Source organism: Triticum aestivum, chromosome 6B, assembly GCF_018294505.1.
Source record: "Triticum aestivum cultivar Chinese Spring chromosome 6B, IWGSC CS RefSeq v2.1, whole genome shotgun sequence".
In the NCBI taxonomy this organism is placed as follows: domain Eukaryota; kingdom Viridiplantae; phylum Streptophyta; class Magnoliopsida; order Poales; family Poaceae; genus Triticum; species Triticum aestivum.
The window spans coordinates 165,547,207-165,568,992 of NC_057810.1; positions in this window are offsets into that span (position 1 = coordinate 165,547,207).

Here is a 21,786-nt window from a genome sequence, read left to right on the forward strand (position 1 = left end):
ACAAGTAACCAAGTGTGAAGCGTGCCAGTTCCATTCCAAGCAGATACACCAGCCAGCTCAAGCTCTCCCGATGATCCCTTTATCCTGGCCATTTTCGGTCTAGGTCTCGACATCCTCGGCCCCTTTCCCCGAGCTGTCGGGGGTTTGAGTACTTGTACGTTGCAATCGACAAGTTCACAAAGTGGCCGGAAGTGGAAGCAGTGAGGAAGGTGACAGCACAGTCAGCAGTCAAGTTCTTCAGGTCGATTGTTTGCCGCTTCGGGATCCCTAACAGGATCATCACCGACAACGGCACGCAATTCACGAGCCGCGCCTTCATGCAGTACGTCCAAGATCTTGGCGCCAAGATCTGCTTCGCTTCTGTTGCTCATCCGAGAAGTAACGGTCAAGAGGAGAGAGCGAATGCTGAAGTGCTGTGCGGGCTCAAGACCAGGACTTTCGACAGGCTGCGCAAGTGCGGAAAGAACTGGATTGAGGAGCTGCCGGTGGTTCTTTGGTCAATCAGGACGACGCCAAATCGAGCCACTGGCCAGACACCTTTCGCTCTAGTCTATGGAGCAGAGGCAGTTCTCCCCACGGAACTCGTATACAGGTCACCTCGAGTGCTCGCTTATGATGAGCTTGAGCAAGAGCAGTCGCGACAAGATGACGCGCTGCTCCTTGAGGAGGACCGTCTTCAGGCTGTTGTACGAGCTGCTCGATACCAGCAAGCTTTGCGCCGCTACCATAGCCGCAAAGTTAATGCCAGAAGTCTCGAGGAAGGCGACCTTGTTCTTCGGCGCGTTCAGTCCGCCAAGAATTCCAACAAGTTGACGCCGAAGTGGGAAGGCCCTTACCGGGTGAAACGAGTCACTAGGCCTGGCGCTGTCCGCCTTGAGACCGAAGATGGCATTCCGGTGAGCAACTCCTGGAACATTGAGCATCTTCGTAAGTTTTACCCGTAGGGCGCGGTTGCCGGAACCTGTTCCGGCAACCACCTTTCGTACAAGTCTTGCCGATGTTGCATGTAATCCTTTGTACGAAGCCGGGCGCAGACCCCGTGGATAAGTAAAGCTCATGTGCTCCGCACATCTTGTCAAATTCATGCTTTCTACTTTTTTGCATGCATTATCTGACACTTTGTGCAGCGCATACCCCTGGTAAGCAATAACGAGCCATAAGGCTCCATATCTTTATTTTCTCTTCTTTCTCTTTCTCAAAGAAAGGAAGGTTCCCTCGCCCACAAGTTTGCCGGGGGGAAAGGAGAAGATAATGGTGTGGACCAAGCGTCGTTCGAGGAAGTTTCGCCTTACCGGGAAGCAAACGACAGAAAAGCTAAGTTGCTAAAGTTTGAGCAATCAGTTTTAAGTTTTTAAGTTATCTTCCTCGAACGACCGTGCTTTCTATGGAAAACCTGTGTGCGGAGGAACCAACTCGTAGCTAGTTGCGCCCTTACTTTGTTTCGAGTCCGCTCAACAACTTAAGTGAGCTGCGACTAGTTGCGACAAGGTTTCTTGTAGGTAGTGGCACCGCCAGCAGGCTGCTGACGTCCCGCACTCAGCGCTCGCGGCTAAGGTGCCTGCGCCGACAAGTTCCCTAAAAGCGTAGGGCAAAAACATACAAAGGAAGAAATCAAGTAAAGGAAATAACATTGCAATCGCTACCCGAAATAGAGTCATATTATAAGATAGCTTGTCGCAACTCTAATAGTTTGTTCTCATAACATGACCAGCAGCAACAAGAAAAAGAGAAAACGGGCGGCCTAATCTACGCGATCGCCCTCAACCCTCTTGATCCCGCTCACCTTGTCCACAATGGGTGCGACAAGGGTCTTGAGCGCTTCCAGATCGGTATCCGGCGGCAAGGTCCTGAGGATGTTGGTGAGGTTGAGGCCTGAGTTGCGGAAGGCCACCTTCACCAGCACCTTTTGAAGAGCTCCCGCGCAGATCTTGCGCGACTCGTCGGCCAGCTGCTTTGGGATCTTCTCCCAGAGTCACTGGAGGGCCGTCGCCACGCCCTTGAAGAACAAGCTGAGCTTGGCGCTGGGTTGGAGGTGCTCATCGGAGGAATACCCGAGATCCTCCATCCCCAGCTGCGCCAGCTCCCTGTCGATGGTTGCGGCAACATCCACGAGACCCTCGGTCCAGTGCTCCACATTCTCCCTAAAAGTGTTCTGGGCGGCAGCAGCACTCGCCAGCAGCGCCTCGTCGGCCTTGATCTTCTCCTTCAAGGCCACCTCCTGCTCCCTGGCGCCGTCCAGCGTCTTGGTCAAAGTAGTCAGCTTCAACTCAAGATCTGCGTTGGAGTCCTTGGCAGCGCTAAGCTCCTTGCTCCTCTCGACGAGACGACCCTGCAGCTCGCCAAGGGTGTAGGCGTCCTTCTCGCGCTCACGCTTGAGCGCAGCAAGCTCCTCGCCGCTCACCTTGAGATCAGCCTCCAGCTGCGCCACCTTCGTATCCAGCTCTTTCTTGGCGGCCTCGGCAACTGCGGCAGCCTCCTCTGCTTCCTTGAGAGCCCCGCCGAATGTTTCTCGCGCGCGGCAAGCTCCTCCTCGTGGCTGTCAAGGTTAACCTTCCGCTGCGCCAACTCGCCTTCCTGCGCAGACAGCTTCTCGGCAGCAAGCAGCTGTTGCTCTTCAACTTCAGCCTTCTCGAGGAGGAAGGCTTTACGCTCCTCGGCGAGTTGCTCCCGCTCCTCTGCCAGGGACCGGAGAGCTTCCTGGTTGAGGCCCCGGAGCTCCTCCACGCGCTTCTCGATGTCCACTCCCGCCTTCACGACAAGCGCTTCTCGGGATACCAGCTTGGCCTGTCAGGCGCGGTAGAGCGACAACAGCTTCCGCAGTAGCTGCTCCTCCTCAGGCTCGCCGCTGCTGCTGCTCGGCGCGTTGACCAGCTTCAGCCCAGCGGAGGTGAGCAACTCTTCATCAAATATTTCTCCTTCGATCGGCGCCCTGGAGCTCAACGCCCAGGGGATCTTGATGAAGATGCCATCGCCGGCCTTCAAATAGGCGCCGGGCTGGGGCTCTTTGGAGCCTGACGCTGCAGCAGCGGCGGAGGGATCGGCGGTCGGTGTAGCGCCTGACGCTCCTGCGGCCTCGGGGCCGTCAGTGTGATCGCCGGACCCCTCGCCAGCTTCTGCGGCGGCAGCTTTGGCGGCCTCTCCGCCGGCGGGATCATCAGCGTCGGCTTCTTCTTCGGTGATAGCAGCATCGTCGGTATTGCCGCGCGCGTTCTTCTCGCCAGCGACCTCGGTTTCCATTGGCTCCGTGGCAGATGGACCTGACGACCGGAAAAGGAAGAAAAGTCAAGCAAATATTCAAAAAGAAAATCAGAAGAAGAAGAACCCAAGGGAAGTTTTCAAGCAAGAGGATTACCTGTACTAGGATCTACAGTCGTGGTCTCCGCCACCTCTACAGTTGTGGTCTCCGCCACCGGGGGTCGTTGGTGCTGTCCCTTGCCGGAGAACTGTCCCTTGCCGGAAAATTCTCCCTTGCCGGGGAATCCTCCCTTGGAGGTGTAGTCGAAGCAGATGGCATGTCGGGAGCGGCTTCCGGGCACTCCTGGTGAGACTGCTCTGCTCCTACGCAAACCAATAGTCAGATGTCAGCAGAGAAAGAGCACCCATGCGTGCCTAACAGCAGGAAGTAAACCATATACTTACGCTGGGGGCTGCGCTGGGGGCTGCTTTGGGGAATAGTTGCCGGGTCCGGCAAGGTGGTCTCGGACACACCCCCTGCTGTCGTGGTGGGTTCGTCCTCGATGACAATCACCGGGACCTTGGCTCTTTTCGCCGCTCTCTGGGCCAGAGTCCTGAAAAGGAATGGGTTCGGAGTAAAGCAAATCAGATACAAGACAAAACAACAAGAATTGAAGAACTACAAGTACAGCAAAGAATCTTACTCTTCCTCTTCCTCGTCGGAGCTGAGCGCGGAGAGGTCGAAGTCCGGCCCACCTTCGGCGCGACAAGGCGGAGGAGTAGGTTCCCTTAGCCGCTTGGCGGGAGCAGAAGCGGTGGTCCGAGAGGGCCCCGCTCCAGTTGTCGCAGCGGCGTGAGGTGCTCCCGGGGCAACAGTGCTTGCCACGGTGGAGCGCGTCGCGCGGCGCGGCGGCTGTTGACCCGTCTGCCGCCCCGCTACATCCACGGCCTTGTGGAGACGCCTTCTTGGTGGAGCTGGGGGCTCCACTTGCGGCGAGCTGTCTGAAGGTGAGAAAGAGGAGGAGTCGATCTTCAACGAGTCGCTCGCGCCCTCGGCGGGCTCGCTCGACTCAGCTTCAGGCCCGACAAGCTCTCCCTCGCCGGCAAGCTCCTCTCGCTCGGCAAGGCTTGCCGCCTCTGCTGCCTCTGCCTCCTCCACGGTGAATCCAAACTCGCCCGCGGCAGCGGCTGCCGCCGCCTCTTCCAGCCTAGTGGCGATGCGCTACATCTCCGCATCGGTGGTGTCGCGAGTAAGGCTCTTTTGTTCATCGGAGCGGACCGGCATTTCTACCAAGCTGTCAAAGAACTTCTACACGATGTCGTCTGCAGGCTCTTGCCAAGTTGGGACAATTCCATGCGAATCGCACAGTGGCATCATTGCACGGATGCGGTCGAGCGAGGAATTGTTGCACAGCGGAACGACACCCCTCGGCAACCTGAACACTTCGGGATGTTGAGGATCATGCTTGAACAGTTCCAGGAGCATCGCGTCCAGTTCCAGGATAGTGAAGTTGAAGTTGAGGCCCGGGCGCAGCCTCATGATATCCGCCGCATTCTGGAACTCCCAGGCGGGTCTCCTCCTCTCCTGCAGGGGGGCGATGCGGCGGCGAAGAAAATCTGCGCCAACGGCGCCTATGGTGAGCCCGGCAAGCCTGAGGCGTAGGATCCGGGTGACGGCAATCTTCAGCCTATCGTCTTCCGGGGCCACGTTGCTCCAATCGTTGCCGCGTGCTACTGGGGCTTGGCGCTGGGCGGTAAATGGCTACGGGTTCTCCTCGACAATCCAGCACCAGTCTGCTCTCCATTCATCCCACTTGTTGCGGAGCTCTCCCTCCAGATAAGCTTCCTTCTTGCCAGTTCTCGAGATCCAGGCGATTCCACCGGATAAAGGCTCCCCTCTCTCAACTCGGGGCATAAAGAAGTGGTGAAAAAGAGCTACATTTGGATAGACTCCGAGAAAGTTTTCACAGAGATGTGCGAAAACTGCCATGGTCAGAACGGCGTTGGGGGTGAAGTCAAGGAGGCGGAACCCGTAGGTGTTCATAATGTCACAGAAAAACTCAGAGAAAGGCGGGCGGAGCCCGCAGTAGAAGAACAACGCGAAGAAGGGATATCCATTCGGAGCCAGTTCCGAAGCGGCAGCTGAGAGTACCTTCGTGCGCGGATGCGCTCGCGTCTCCGTCGACCAGAAGAGGTAGTAATACTCCCTCAGCTCCTTCACGGCTAGCTGAGGGGGGAAGGTTGCCCGCTCCTTTCGCAGCGCCGCGAGCCGCTGCTCCTCGGCCGACTTCACAACCTTCCCAGCTTTCGGAGCCATGGTGGAGGTGGTGAGAGAGATCGACGGCGTTGGTGGTGCCGGTGGCGATGGGGGGCGGAGCGCTGCTCTCTTTCAGCTTTCGGAAGAAGGGGGGAGCGGCGGAGGTTTTTGAGATTGGAATAGCAACCGGCGAGATGGGCGAACTTCCCCTGTTTCCCCTGCTTATAAAGAGGGAGGGGGCAGACGTTCCGTCTTTCCGAATAAAAAACCACCCATGATCTCTCCCACGACGCCGCATTCGACGCGTCCCGGCGAGGCCCGGTGAGCGACAAGCTTCCGGACGCAACAAGACAACGACCGCGGCAAGGCGCTTGCCGCGGCAAACTACCACTCTGTACCCGCGCTCCAGAACATCCATCAACGTGTTGCCCTGGGACCTTTCCAGGCGCGCGTGGCAAGAGGCTGTGCGGCCAGCGGTGCGCGGTGGCAAGCGACGCTAACAAGATTGCCATCGTGGCAAGCGGTGGCATCCCTGACGGTCCCTTTTTGCACTATTTTGGCGACGTAGACGGGCATTTAATGCCTTTGTCCCCTGCCGTCAGGGTTAGGTATGATACACTGTGCAGGTAGTTGTACCAACCGCAATTCCTTTTCCATTTTTACCCTTGTCTACGTTGGCACCTGTCGGAGACCCCTTTAGCATATAAAAGGAGGCCCATGCGCAACGTAGAAAGGGATTTCGAAGGCAGAAAAACACTTACGCTCGGTCTCGTTAGCAGCTAGTGTGTACTGTAGCACTCAGCGCTCTCGAGCAAGAACTCAATACACTCAGACATGCAGCAGTAGGAGTGTTATGTCTCCGGAGAGCTCCGAAGCTGGGTAAACTGCTCGTGTGTTTCGCCTCGATCCGCTCTTCGTGCGATCTCCGCCCCCCGCCGAACCGAAAGGGGCTCGGTCCGCCGGTCCCATAGGTGTTCGTGGATCAGTTTCCCCGACAGTCAGGAAACATAACCATCTTTGATTAACGAGCTACTCAATTTGAGGCATACCAGGGACACTTTGTTTCGTCTATGTATACACACATGTACTAAGTTTCCGGTTAATACAATTCTAGCATGAATAATAAATATTTATCATGATATAAGTAAATGTAAATAACAACTTTATTATTGCCTCTAGGGCATATTTCCTTCAGTCTCCCACTTGCACTAGAGTCAATAATCTAGTTCACATCGCCATGTGGTTTAACACCAATAGTTCACATCGCCATGTGACCAACAACCAAAGGGTTTACTAGAGTTAATAATCAAGTTCACATCGCTATATGATTAACACCCAAAGAGTACCAAGGTTTGATCATGTTTTGCTTGTGAGAGAAGTTTAGTCAATGGGTCTGCAATATTTAGAGGCGTATGTATTTTGCAAATTTTCTATGTCTACAATGCTCTGCATGGAGCTACTCTAGCTAATTGCTCCCACTTTCAATATGCATCCAGATTGAGACTTAGAGTCATCCGGATTGGTGTAAAAGCTTCCATCGACATAACTCTTTACGACGAACTCTTTATCACCTCCATAACAGAGAAATATTTCCTTAGTCCTCTTAGGTAACTAAGGATAACTTTAACCGTTGTCCAGTGATCCACTCCTGGATCACTTATCGTACCCCCTTGCCAAACTCATGATAAGGTACACAATAGGCCTGGTACACAGCATAGTATACTTTATAGAACCTATGGCTGAGGCATAGGGAATGACCTTCATTCTCTTTCTATTTTCGGTTGTGGTCGGGTTTTGAGTCTTACTCAACATTACACCTTGCAACACAGGCAAAACCTCCTTGTTTGACTGTTCCATTTGAACTACTTCAAAATCTTGTCAAGGTATGTACTTATTGAAAAATCTTATCAAGCGTCTTGATCTATCTCTATAGATCTTGATGCCCAATATGTAAGCAGCTTAACTAAGGTCTTTCTTTGAAAATCTCCTTTCAAACTCTCCTTTATGCTTTCCAGAAATTCTACATCAATAATATGTTATTCACATATACTTATAGAAAGGCTATAGTGCTACCACTCACTTTCTTGTAAATACAGGCTTCACTGCAAGTCTGTATAACACTATATGCTTTGATCAACTCATCAAAGCGTATATTCCAACTCCGAGATGCTTGCACCAGTCCACAGATGGATCGCTGGAGCTTGCACACTTTGTTAGCACCTTTAGGATTGACAAAACTTTATGGTTGCATCATATACAACTCTCTTTAGAGATATCCATTTAAAGGCAGTTTTGACATCTATTTGCCAGATTTCATATAATATGGCAATTGCTAACATGATTCATACGGACTTAAGCATCGCTACGGTTGAGAAAATCTCATTGTAGTCAACATATTGAACTTGTTGAAAACCCTTTTGCGACTAGTCGAGCTTTGTAGATAGTAACACCACCATTAGCGTTCGCCTTCCTCTAGAAGATCCATTTGTTTTCTTTGGCTTGCCGATCATCGGGCTAGTCCACCAAAGTCCACAGTTTGTTCTCATACATGGATCCCATCTCAGATTTCATGGCCTCAAGCCATTTTGTGGAATCTGGGCTCATCATCGCTTCCTCATAGTTTGTAGGTTCATCATGGTCTAGTAACATGACTTCCAGAATAGGATTACCATACCACTCTGGTGCGGACCGTACTCTGGTTAACCTATGAGGTTCGGTAGTACCTTGATCTGAAGTTTCATGATCATCATCATTAGCTTCCTCATTAATTGGTGTAGGAATCACTGGAACTGATTTCTGTGATGAACTACTTTCCAATTTGAGAGAAGGTACAATTACCTCATCAAGTTCTACTTTCCTCCCACTCACTTCTTTTTAGAGAAACTCCTTCTCTAGAAAGGATCCATTCTTAGAAATGAATATCTTGCCGTCGGATCTGTGATAGAAGGTGTACCCAACAGTTTCCTTTGGGTATCCTATGAAGATGCATTTCTCCGATTTGGGTTTGAGCTTATCAGGTTGAAGCATTTTCACATAAGCATCGCAGCCCCAAACTTTAAGAAACGACAGCTTAGGTTTCTTGCCAAACCACAGTTAATATGGTGTCGTCTCAACAGATTTAGATGGTGCCCTATTTAATGTGAATGCAGCTGTCTCTAATGCATAACCCCAAAACGATAGTGGTAAATTGGTAAGAGACATCATAAATCACACCATATCCAATAAAGTGCGGTTACGACATTCGGACACACCATTACGCTATGGTGTTCCAGGTGGCGTGAGCTGTGAAACTATTCCACATTGTTTTAAATGAAGACCTAACTCGTAGCTCAAATATTCGCCTCCGAAATCAGAATGTAGAAACTTTATTTTCTTGTTATGATGATTTTCCACTTCACTCTAAAATTCTTTGAACTTTTCAAATGTTTCATACTTATGTTTCATTAAGTAGATATACCAATATCTGCTCAAATCATCTGTGAAGGTCAGAAAATAATGATACCTGCCACGAGCCTCAACACTCATCGGACCGCATACATCAGTATGTATTATTTCCAGTAAGTCAGTAGCTTGTTCCGTTGTTCCGGAGAATGGAGTTTAGTCATCTTGCCCATGAGACATGGTTCGCAAGCATCAAGTGATTCCAAAAGCCCATCAGCATGGAGTTTCTTCATGCATTTTACACCAATATGACCTAAACGGCAGCACCACAAGTATGTTGCACTATCATTATCAACTTTGCATATTTTGGCACTAGTATTAGGAATATGTGTATCACTATGATCGAGATTCAATAAACCATTAACATTTGGTGTATGACCAAAGAAGGTTTTATTCATGTAAACAGAATAACAATTATTCTCTGTCTTGAATGAATAACCGTATTGCAATAAACATGATCTAATCATAGTCATGCTCAACGCAAACACCAAATAACATTTATTTAGGTTCAACACTAATCCCAAAAGTATAAGGACTGTGCAATGATGATCATATCAATCTTGGAACTACTTCCAACACACATCGTCACTTCACCCTCAACTAGTCTCTATTTATTCTGTAACTCCTGTTTCGAGTCACTAATCTTAGTAACAGAACAAGTATCAAATACCCAGGGGCTACTATGAACACTAGTAAGGTACACATCAATAACCTATATATCGCATATACCTTTGTTCACTTTGCCATCCTTCTTATCCGCCAAATGTTTGGGGTAGTTCTGCTTCTAGTGACCATTTCCTTTGCAGTACAAGCACTCAGTTTCAGGCTTGGGTCCAGCTTTGGGCTTTTTCCTGGGAGTGACAACTTGCTTGCCATTCTACTTGAAGTTCCCTTTCTTTCCCTTTTCCCTTTTATTGAAACTAGTGGTTTTGTCAATCATCAACACTTGATGCTCTTTCTTGATTTCTACCTTCGTTTATTTCAGCATCACGAAGAGCTCGGGAATCATTTTCGTCATCCCTTGCATACTATAGTTCGTCACGAAGTTCCAGTAACTTGGTGATGGTGACTAGAGAACTATGTTAATCACTATCTTATCTGGAAGATTAACTCCCACTTGATTCAAGCAATTGTAGGACCCATACATTCTGAGCACATGCTCACCAGCTGAGCAATTCTCCTCCATCTTTTAGTCGAAGTACTTGTCAGAGGTCTCATACCTCTCGACACGGGCATGAATCTGAAATACCAATTTCAGCTTCTTGGAACATCTCATATGCTCCATGGTGTTCAAAACATTTTTGAAGTCCCGGTTCTAAGTCGTAAAGCATGGTGCACTAAACTATCAAGTAGTCATCATGTTGAGCTAGCCAAACATTCATAACGTCTGCACGTGCTCCTGCAATAGGTCTGTCACCTAGTAGTGCATCAAGGACATAACTCTTCTATGCAGCAATGAGGATAAACCTCAGATCATGGACCCAGTCCGCATCACTGCTACTATCATCTTTCAACTTAGTTTTCTAGGAACATATAAAAACGTAGGGAAGCTACAACGCGAGCTATTGATCTATAATTTGCAAGATACTATCAGGACTAAGTTCATGATAAATTAAAGTTGAATTAATCATATTACTTAAGAACTCCCACTTAGATAGACATCCCTCTAGTCATCTAAATGATGATGTGATCCATATCAACTAAACCATGTCCGATCATCACGTGAGATGGAGTAGTTTTCAATGGTGAACATATCTATGTTGATCATATCTATTATATGATTCACGTTTGACCTTTTGGTCTCAGTGTTCCGAGGCCATATCGGCATATGCTAGGCTCGTCAAGTTTAACCCGGGTATTCTACATGTGCTAAACTGGCTTGCACCCGTTGTATGTGAACATAGAGCTTATCACACCCGATCATTGATACGTCTCCAACGTATCTATAAATTTTGATTATTCCATGCTATTATATTACCTGTTTTGGATGTTTATGGGCTTTACTTTACACTTTTATATCATTTTTGGGACTAACCTACTAACCGGTGGCCCAGCCCGTATTGCTGTTTTTTTTACCTATTTCAATATATCGAAGAAAAGGAATATCAAACGGAGTCCAAACGGAATGAAACCTTCGGGAGCGTGATTTTTGGAACAGACGTGATCCAGTGGACTTGGAATGCAAACCAAGAAGCAATCAAGGAAACCATGAGGGTGGAGGGCGCCCCCCCTATAGGGCGCGCCCCTGTCTTGTGGACCCCTCGGGCGTCCACCGACGTATTTCTTCCTCCTATATATATACCCATATACCCCGAAACCATCGAGGGAGCCACCGAAGAAATATTTCCGCCACTGTAACCTTCTGTATCTGCGAGATCCCATCTTGGAGCCGTCGCCGGCGTTCTGCCGGAGGGGGAATCCACCATGGAGGGCTTCTACGTCAACACCATAGCCCTTCCGATGAGTTGTGAGTAGTTTACCACAGACCTTCGGGTCCATAGTTATTAGCTAGATGGCTTCTTCTCTCTTTTTGGATCTCAATACCATGTTCTCCCCCTCTCTTGTGGAGATCTATTCGATGTAACTCTTTTTATGGTGTGTTTGTTGAGATCCGATGAATTGTGGGTTTATGATCAAGTTTATCTATGAGAAATATTTGAATCTCCTCTGAATTCTTTTATGTATGATTGAGTTATCTTTGCAAGTCTCTTCGAATTATCGGTTTGGTTTGGCCTACTAGATTCATATTTCTTGCCATGGGAGAAGTGCTTAGCTTTGGGTTCAATCTTGCGGTATCCTTTCCAAGTGACAGCAGGGGCAGCAAGGCATGTATTGTATTGTTGCCATCGAGGATAAAAAGATGGGGTTTATATCATATTGCATGAGTTTATCCCTCTAAATCATGTCATCTTTCTTAAAGCGTTACTCTGTTCTTATGAACTTAATACTCTAGATGCATGCTGGATAGCGGTTGATGTGTGGAGTAATAGTAGTAGATGCAGGCAGGAGTCCGTCTACTTGTTGCGGACGTGATGCCTATATACATGACCGTGCCTAGATAATCTCATAATTATTCGCTTTTCTATCAATTGCTCGACAGTAATTTGTTCACCCACCGTAATACTTATGCTATCTTGAGAGAAGCCTCTAGTGAAACCTATGGCCCACGGGTCTATCTTTTATCTTATATGTTTTCAATTTACTTTTATTTGCATCTTTACTTTTCCAATCTATATCACAAAATACCAAAAATATATTTATCTTATCATATTATCTCTATCAGATCTCACTTTCGCAAGTGGCCATGAAGGGATTGACAACCCCTTTATCGCGTTGGTTGCGAGTTGTTTGTTTGTTTGTGTAGGTTTGTGGGACTTGTGAGGAGCCTCCTACTGGATTGATACCTTGGTTCTCAAAAACTGAGGGAAATACTTACGCTACTGTGCTGCATCACCCTTTCCTCTTCAAGGAAAACCAACGCAAGCTCAAGACATAGCAAGAAGGATTTCTGGCGCCGTTGCCGGGGAGGTCTTTGCTCAAGTCAACACATACCAAGTACCCATCACAAACTCATCTCCCTTGCATTTACATTATTTGCCATTTGCCTCTCATTTTCCTCTCCCCACTTCACCCTTGCTGTTTTATTCGCCCTCTCTTTCCCTTTCTCCTCTCTTTCGCTTGCCTTTTTCTGTTAGCTCGTGTGTTAGATCGTTTACCTTGTCTTAATGGCTAGTTCCCTATCCACTCCTTTGTCTCCCGAGTTTGAAATTCTTCACTTCAAGCAAAGGCAAGGAGAAAACTTGAAAGATGCTTGGTTTAGGATGATGGAATCTTTCCGAAACTTCACTTTATAGGTGAATTTTAGAATTATTCTTCGCAATTTTTACGTTGGACTTAATATGTCCCATAGACAACACTTGGATTGTATTGCCAAAGGAAATTTTATCGAGATTGTTCCCAGTATTGCACATGAAGTCATAGAGGGAATAGTGGGAACACTACCTCAAAAGGGGGGATCACATCATACCCTGGAGGAAACTCAAGTTTTTGAAAAAAATTGTGAAGTAACAAAAATATTACAAAAGTCTCTTGAACCTCTTAAGAGTGTTAGCGCAAATCTTCACCGCATGAACATGTTGATTACCCTTTGTAATAAGCGGTTGGAGTCTTTAGATCTAAACATTTCTGAGTATGAGGGAAAATGTAAAGAACCTCCCGAATTCGAACAAGACTCCATTAAAAAATTGAAAACTAAAGATGGCACTACTTAGATCTATCTTCGCTTTTATGCCTAGCTAGGGGCGTTAAACGATAGCGCTAGTTGGGAGGCAACCCAATTTTCTTTGTGTTCTTTGTTTTTGTTCCTGCTTAGTAATAAATTTTGCATCTACTTTATGTTTAGATGTGTTTTCTTGTTTTATTTAGTGTTTGTGCCAAGTAGAACCTATAGGATAACTTATGATATGAGTTAATTTGATTCTGCTGGAAAACAGAAACTTTGCGCTCACGAGAAAAAAATCAATAAATCACATAAACGTGATTTTGCGTTGATTCTTTTTTCTGTAGATCAATAGACAAATTGTTTAGGACGTCCTATTTTGGTAGTATTTTTGAAGTTCCAGAAGTAACCGAAAGTTACAGATTGCTACAGAGTGTTCTGTTTTTGACAGATTCTGCCTTTCGTGTGTTGTTTGCTTATTTTGATGCATCTATGGCTAGTATGTAAGGGTATGAACCATAGAGAACTTGTAATACAGTAGGTTTAACACCAATATAAATAAAGAATGAGTTCATTACAGTACCTTATGTGGTGTTTTTTCTTTCTTTCACTAACGGAGCTTATGAGATTTCCTGTTGAGTTTTGTGTTGTGAGTTTTCAAGTTTTGGGTAAAGATTTGATGGACTATGGAATAAGGAGTGGAAAAAGCCTAAGCTTGGGGATGCCCATGGAACCCCAAGATATTCAATAATATCCAAAAGCCTAAGTTTAGGGATGCCCCAGGAAGGCATCCCGTCTTTCGTCTTCGTTCATTGGTGACTTTACTTGGAGCTATATTTTTATTCGCCACATGATATGTGTTTTGCATGGAGCGTCATGTATGATATTAGTCTTTGCTTTTTAGTTTACCACAATCATCCTTGCTGTACACACCTTTTGGGAGAAGCCTACTTGATAGAAATTTGTTAGAATACTCTATGTGCTTCACTTATATCTTTTGAGCTAGAAATTTTTGCTCTAGTGCTTCACTTATATCTTTTACAGCACGGCGGTGGATTAATTTTGGAGAAATTGTTGATCTCTCATGCTTCACTTATATTATTTTGAGAGTATTTTAGAACATCATGGTATTTTCTATGGTTATAAATTTGGTCCTAGAATGATGAGCATCCAAGTTGGGTATAATAAAAACTATCATAGGAAGTGAATTGGGTGCTATGATCAATTTGATAGTTGATAATTGTTTTGAGATATGGAGGTGGTGATATTAAAGTCATGCTAGTTGGGTGATTATGAATTAAAGAATGCTTGTGTTGAAGTTAGCAAGTCATGTAGGTATGGTTAAAGTTGTGTAACAAATTTGAAACATGAAGTGTCCTTGGATTGTGCATCCTTATGAGTGGCGGTTGGGGATGAGCGATGGTCTTTTCCTACCAATCTATCCCTCTAGGAGCATGCGCATAGTGCTTGGTTTTTGATGACTTCTAAATTTTTGCAATAAGTATATGAGTTCTTTTGACTAATGTTGAGTCCATGGATTATACGCACTTTTACCTTTCCATCATTGCTAGCCTCTTCGGTACCGTGCATTGCCCTTTCTCACCTTGAGAGTTGGTGCAAACTTCGCCGGTGCATCCAAACCCCGTGATATGATACACTCTATCACACATAAACCTCCTTATATCTTCCTCAAAACATCCACCATACCTACCTATTTATGGCATTTCCATAGCCATTCCGAGATATATTGCCATGCAACTTTCCACTGTTCCGTTTATCATTATGACACACATTACTTTTGTCATATTGCCATTGCATGATCATGTAGTTGACATCGTATTTGTGGCAAAGCCACCATGTATAATTTTTCATACATGTCACTCTTGATTCATTGCACCATCCCAGTACACTGCCGGAGGCATTCATATAGAGGCATATCTTGTTCTAGTTTCGAGTTGTAATTCATGTGTTGTAATCAATAAAAGTGTGATGATCATAATTATTAGAGCATTGTCCCCAAATAAAAAAAGAAAGGCCAAAAAAAGGAAAGGCCAAAGAAAAAAAAGAAAGGCCAAAAGAAAAAAAAGGAAGGCCAAAGAAAAAAAAGGAAAAAAGGAAGAAAAAAGGAATAAAAGAAAAAGGGGTGCAATGTTACTATCTCTTTTCCACACTTTTGCTTCAAAGTAGCACCATGTTCTTCATATAGAGAGTCTCATATGTTGTCACTTTCATATACTAGTGGGAATTTTTCATTATAGAACTTGGCTTGTATATTCCTACAATGGGCTTCCTCAAATGCCCTAGGTCTTCGTGAGCAAGCAAGTTGGATGCACACCCACGAGTTTTATTTTGTTGAGCTTTCATTCATAGCTCTAGTGCATCCGTTGCATGGCAATCCCTACTCCTCATGTTGACATCAATTGATGGGCATCTCCATAGCCGTTGATTATCCTCGTCAATGTGAGACTTTCTCTTTTTTGTCTTCTCCACACAATCCCCATCATTATTCTATTCCACCCATAGTGTTATATCCATGGCTCGCGCTCATGTATTGCGTGAAGGTTGAAAAAGTTTGAGATTATTTAAGTATGAAACAATTGCTTGGCTTGTCATCGGGGGGTAGAATTTGGGAACATTTTTGGTGTGACGAAAATGAAGCATAGCCTAACTATATGATTTTGTAGGGATGAACTTTATTTAGCCATGAGAAGACATGATTACTTTTATTAGTATGCTTGAAGTATTACTATGTCTTATGTCAATATGAACTTTTATTTTGAATCATTTGGATCTGAACATTCATGCCACAATAAAGAGAAATACATTGAGAATTATGCTAGGTAGCATTCCACATCAAAATTCTGTTTTTATCATTTACCTACTCGAGGACGAGCAGGAATTAAGCTTGGGGATGCTTGATACGTCTCCAACGTATCTATAATTTTTGATTGTTCCATGCTATTATATTACCTGTTTTGGATGTTTATGGGCTTTACTTTACACTTTTATATCATTTTTAGGACTAACCTACTAACCGGAGGCCCAACCCATATTGTTGTTTTTTTTACCTATTTCAGTATATCGAAGAAAAGGAATATCAAACAGAGTCCAAACGGAATGAATCCTTCGGGAGCGTGATTTTTGGAACGAACGTGATCCAGAGGACTTGGAGTGCAAGTCAATAAGAAATTGAGGAAGCAACGAGGGTGGAGGGTGCCCCCCCATAGGGCGCGCCCCTATCTCGTGGACCTCTCGGGCATCCACTGACGTACTTCTTCCTCCTATATATACCCATATACCCCAAAACCATCGAGGGAGCCACCGAAGAAATATTTCCGCCACCGTAACCTTCTGTATCCGCGAGATCCCATCTTGGAGCCATCGCCCGTGTTCTGCTGGAGGGGGAATCCACCACGGAGGGCTTCTACATCAACACCATAGCCCTTCCGATGAGTTGTGAGTAGTTTACCACAGATCTTCGGGTCCATATTATTAGCTAGATGGCTTCTTCTCTCTTTTTGGATCTCAATACCATGTTCTCCCCCTCTCTTGTGGAGATCTATTCGATGTAACTCTTTTTGTGGTGTGTTTGTCGAGATCCGATGAATTGTGGGTTTACGATCAAGTTTATCTATGAGAAATATTTGAATCTCCTCTGAATTCTTTTATGTATGATTGAGTTATCTTTGCAAGTCTCTTCGAATTATCGGTTTGGTTTGGCCTACTAGATTGATCATTCTTGCCATGGGAGAAGTGCTTAGCTTTGGGTTCAATCTTGCGGTGTCCTTTCCCAGTGATAGCAGGGGCAGCAAGGCACGTATTGTTTTGTTGCCATCAAGGATAAAAAGATGGGGTTTATATCATATTGCATGAGTTTATCCCTCTACATCATGTCATCTTTCTTAAAGCGTTACTCTGTTCTTATGAACTTAATACTCTAGATGCATGCTAGATAGCGGTCGATGTGTGGAGTAATAGTAGTAGATGCAGGCAGGAGTTCGTGTACTTGTTGCGGACGTGATGCATATATACATGATCATGCCTAGATAATCTCATAATTATTTGCTTTTCTATCAATTGCTCGACAGTAATTTGTTCACCCACCGTAATACTTATGCTATCTTGAGAGAAGCCTCTAGTGAAACCTATGGCCCCAGGGTCTATCTTTTATCTTATATGTTTTCAATTTACTTTTATTTGCATCTTTACTTTTCCAATCTATATCACAAAATACAAAAAATATATTTATCTTATCATATTATCTCTATCAGATCTCACTTTCGCAAGTGGCCGTGAAAGGATTGACAACCCCTTTATCACGTTGGTTGCGAGTTCTATGTTTGTTTGTGCGGGTTCGTGGGACTTGTGAGGAGCCTCCTACTGGATTGATACCTTGGTTCTCAAAAACTGAGGGAAATACTTATGCTACTTTGTTGCATCACCCTTTCCTCTTCAAGGAAAATCAACGCAAGCTCAAGACGTAGCAATCATCACGTGGTGTCTCGGCACGACGAACTGTAGCAACGGTGCATACTCAGGGAGAACACTTATACCTTAAAATTTAGTGAGGGGTCGCCCTATAATGCTATTGTCATACTTAGGAAAATAAGATGCATAAAAGATAAACATCACATGCAATCAAAATATGTGACATGATATGGCCATCATCATCTTGTGCCTTTGATCACCATCTCCAAAGCACCGTCATGATATCCATCATCACCGGCTTGACACCTTGATCTCCATCGTAGCATCGTTGTCGTCTCGCCAACTATTGCTACTATGATTATCGCTAACGCTTAGTGATAAAGTAAAGCAATTACATGGTGATTACACTTCATACAATAAAGCGACAACCATATGGCTCCTGCCAGTTGCCGATAACTCTGTCACAAAACATGATCATCTCATACAACAATTTATATCACACCATGTCTTGACCATATCACATCACAACAAGACCTGCAGAAATAAGTTAGACGTCCTCTACTTTGTTGTTGCAAGTATTACATGGCTGCTACGGGCTTCTAGCTAGAACCATTCTTACTACGCATCAAAACCACAATGATTTTTCGTCAAGTGTGCCATTTTAACCTTCAATAAGGACCGGCTATTGTCAAACTCGATTCAACTAAAGTTGGAGAAACAGACACCCGCCAGCCACCTGTGTGCAAAGCACGTCGGTAGAACCAGTCTCATGAACGCGGTCATATAATGTCGGTCTGGGCCGCTTCATCCAACAATACCGCCGAATCAAAGTAAGACGTTGGTGTTAAGCAGTATGACTATTATCGCCCACAACTCTTTGTGTTCTACTCGTGCAAATCATCTACGCATAGACCTAGCTCGGATGCCACTGTTGGAGAACGTAGGATGCAATTTCAAAAAAAATCCTACGATCACGCAAGATATATCTAGGAGATGCATAGCAACGAGAGGGGGAGAGTGCGTCCACATACCCTCGTAGACTGAAAGTGCAAGCGTTTAGTTAACACGGTTGATGTAGTCGAACATCTTCACGATCCAACCGATCCAAGTACTGAACGTATGGAACCTCCGTGTTCAGCCCACGTTCAGCTCGATGACGTCCCTCGAACTCTTGATCCAGTAGAGGGTCGAGGGAGAGTTCTGTCAGCATGACAGCGTGGTGACGGCATCGACAATGTGATCCGCGCAGGGCTTTGCCTAAGCACTACAATGCTATGACCGGAGGAGTAAACTGTGTAGGGGGCAGTGCACACGACAAAGAGAACAATTGATGTGCCTTTGGGGTGCCCCCTTCCCACATATATAAAGGAGGGAGGGAGAGAGGCCAGCGTCCAGGAGGGGTGCGTCATGGGGGGAGTCCTACTTGGACTCCTAGTCCAAGTAGGATTCGGTCCCTCCTACCTTTTTTTCACCGGAGAGAATAGGAAGGAGAGGGAGAGGGAAAGGGAAGGGGGAGCCGCCCCTTCCTCCTTGTTCTATTCGGACTCCCTAGGAGGGGGGCGCGCGGCCACCCCCTGCGCGCTTCCCATCTCTCTACCTTAGGCCCATGTTGGCCTAACACTTCCCCAGGGGGTTCCGGTAACCCCTCGGTACTCCGAAAAATGTCCAAACCTCTCCTAAACTATTCCAGTGTCCGAAACATAACCTTCCAATATATCAATCTTTACCTCTCGACCATTTTGAGACTCCTCGTAATGTTTGTGATCTCATCTGGGACTCTGAACAAACTTTGGTCATCAAAACACATAACTCATAATACAAATCGTCATCGAACGTCAAGCGTGCGGACCCTACGGGTTCAAGAACTATATAGACATGACCGAGACACATCTCCGATCAATAACTAATAGCGGAACCTGGATGCTCATATTGGCTCCTACATATTCTACGAAGATCTTTATCGGTCAAACCGCAGAACAACATATGTTGGTCCTTTTGTCATCGGTATGTTACTTGCCCGAGATTTGATCATCGGTATCTTCATACCTAGTTCAATCTCGTTACCGGCAAGTCTCTTTACTCATTTCATAATGCATCATCCCATAACTAACTCATTAGTCACATTGCTTGCAAGGCTTATAGTGATGAGCATTACCGAGAGGGCCCAGAGATACCTCTCTGATACACAGAGTGACAAATCCTAATCTTGATCTATGCCAACTCAGCAAACACCTTCAGAGACACTTGTAGAGCATCTTTATAATCACCCAGTTACGTTGTGACGTTTGATAGCACACAAGGTGTTCCTATGGTATTCGGGAGTTGCATAATCTAATAGTCAGTGGAACATGTATAAGTCATGAAGAAAGCAATAGCAATAAAACTTAACGATCAATATGCTAAGCTAACGGATAGGTCTTGTCCATCACATCATTCTCTAATGATGTGATCCCATTCATCAAATGACAACACATGTCTATGGTCAGGAAACATAACCATCTTTGATTAACGACCTAGTCAAGTAGAGGCATACAAGGGACACTTTGTTTTGTCTATGTATACACACATGTACTAATTTTCCGGTTTATACAATTCTAGCATGAATAATAAACATTTATCATGATATAATGAAATATAAATAACAACTTTATTATTGCCTCTAGGGCATATTTCCTTCACAGGATACCATCATTAGCCCCTGAACCGGTCTTCAAGCCGAGGACTATTCTCAAACGACTGGATCTGAGAAACGTGTTTGATCTCGATGTTTATCGCAGACATTTTGCTTTCGCAAACCATGTGCGGTGTACTGGCATGCAGAACCTAATTTATCCCTAATTTAATCCCTGCACTTAAAAATCATAGATTTTGAATTTAAAAGTAGGCAATCACTTATTTCATATCGAACCATGTTTATTACAAATATAGTTCAAGCACGAATATATAATTCGATGCAGAGGTACATATATTGAAGAACTATAGAAGCACCAAGTAAAGAATGATGAACGACAGTTGTACTAAAGATTGTAAAGAGAGAGGTGAAAGACATTCTGGTTGCTGAAGAAGGTGAAGCGGAATGCCCATATTGTGCCATCCTCCATGGGTAATGCACACACGACTCTAGGCCAACCCTTTGTGATGGTTGCCCGCCCATCCTTCACTATTTTCATTTGGACTTCTCGATGCTTGTTCTATTCTCGGTGAAATACTTTAACCTTCATTGCGTGTCCACCAATCATGTATTTTGCGAGGCAATCTTAAGTAAACTGCTTTGGGAACTGAAAGTGCGTTATATCGACTAGACGGGGTGAATAGGCGACTTCTACAAATTCATCACTGAGGAAATTCTAAGTGAGGAATTTCCTAAGCAACAACACACTAGCAGAGGAATAAGTACTCAGGTACAAGCATAACAGAGCAATAACATAGTCATCATGATGAAATGAAAACAAGCACAGAGTACAGGTAGCGTGAAAACAGGATAAGGAGGCTGAAGACAAAGTGACTGAAGAAATAGGGTTGAGGAAATAGAGAAAGTCTTCAGTCAAAGTCTTCAAACAGTAATGATGAGGTTCATCAACACATGAATGAGGAAATGAAAGATTTGAGGAAATAGAACTAGTAGCTTGGTGAAGACGATGATTTGGTAGACCAGTTCGAACTGCTGTGACAGTTGCAAGTCTGGTTGGACCGGCTGGGTATTTAAACCTGAGGACACACAATCCCAGATACACATTCCTCATCGTATTATACTTGAGCTAAAGTCACACAGACCTCGCCCAATCACTCGTGGTAAGTCTTCAAGTGACTTCCAAACCTTCACAGACTTCGTCACTTGGCGATCCACAATTCCTCTTGGATGCTCTAGACCATGATGCCTAACCGTATGGAGGATGCATAGTCCTCAAAGGTAACAAGTGTCGGTTCCACACACGAACAATCTCTTCAGTGATGCTCCATCACTTTGGGTTGTAGGTGTTTAGGTTTTCCTCACTTGATGATTTTCGCTCAAAGTCCTCGGAGGATGGGATGCTCTCAATGACAAGTGTCAGTTTCTCTCGGAGCAGCCAACCAGCTAGTGGTTGAAGGGGCGGCTATTTATAGCCTATGGAGTATCCTAACATGATAAGACATAAATGCTCTTCAATGATATGACCGTTAGGTGGGTAGGCTATTTTGGACAGCTGGCGCGTAGCACGGCAACGGTCGGAAATTTGAGCTATCAAATTCCTCAGGGCTATCATGTTCCTCACTTGTAGGCAATCCA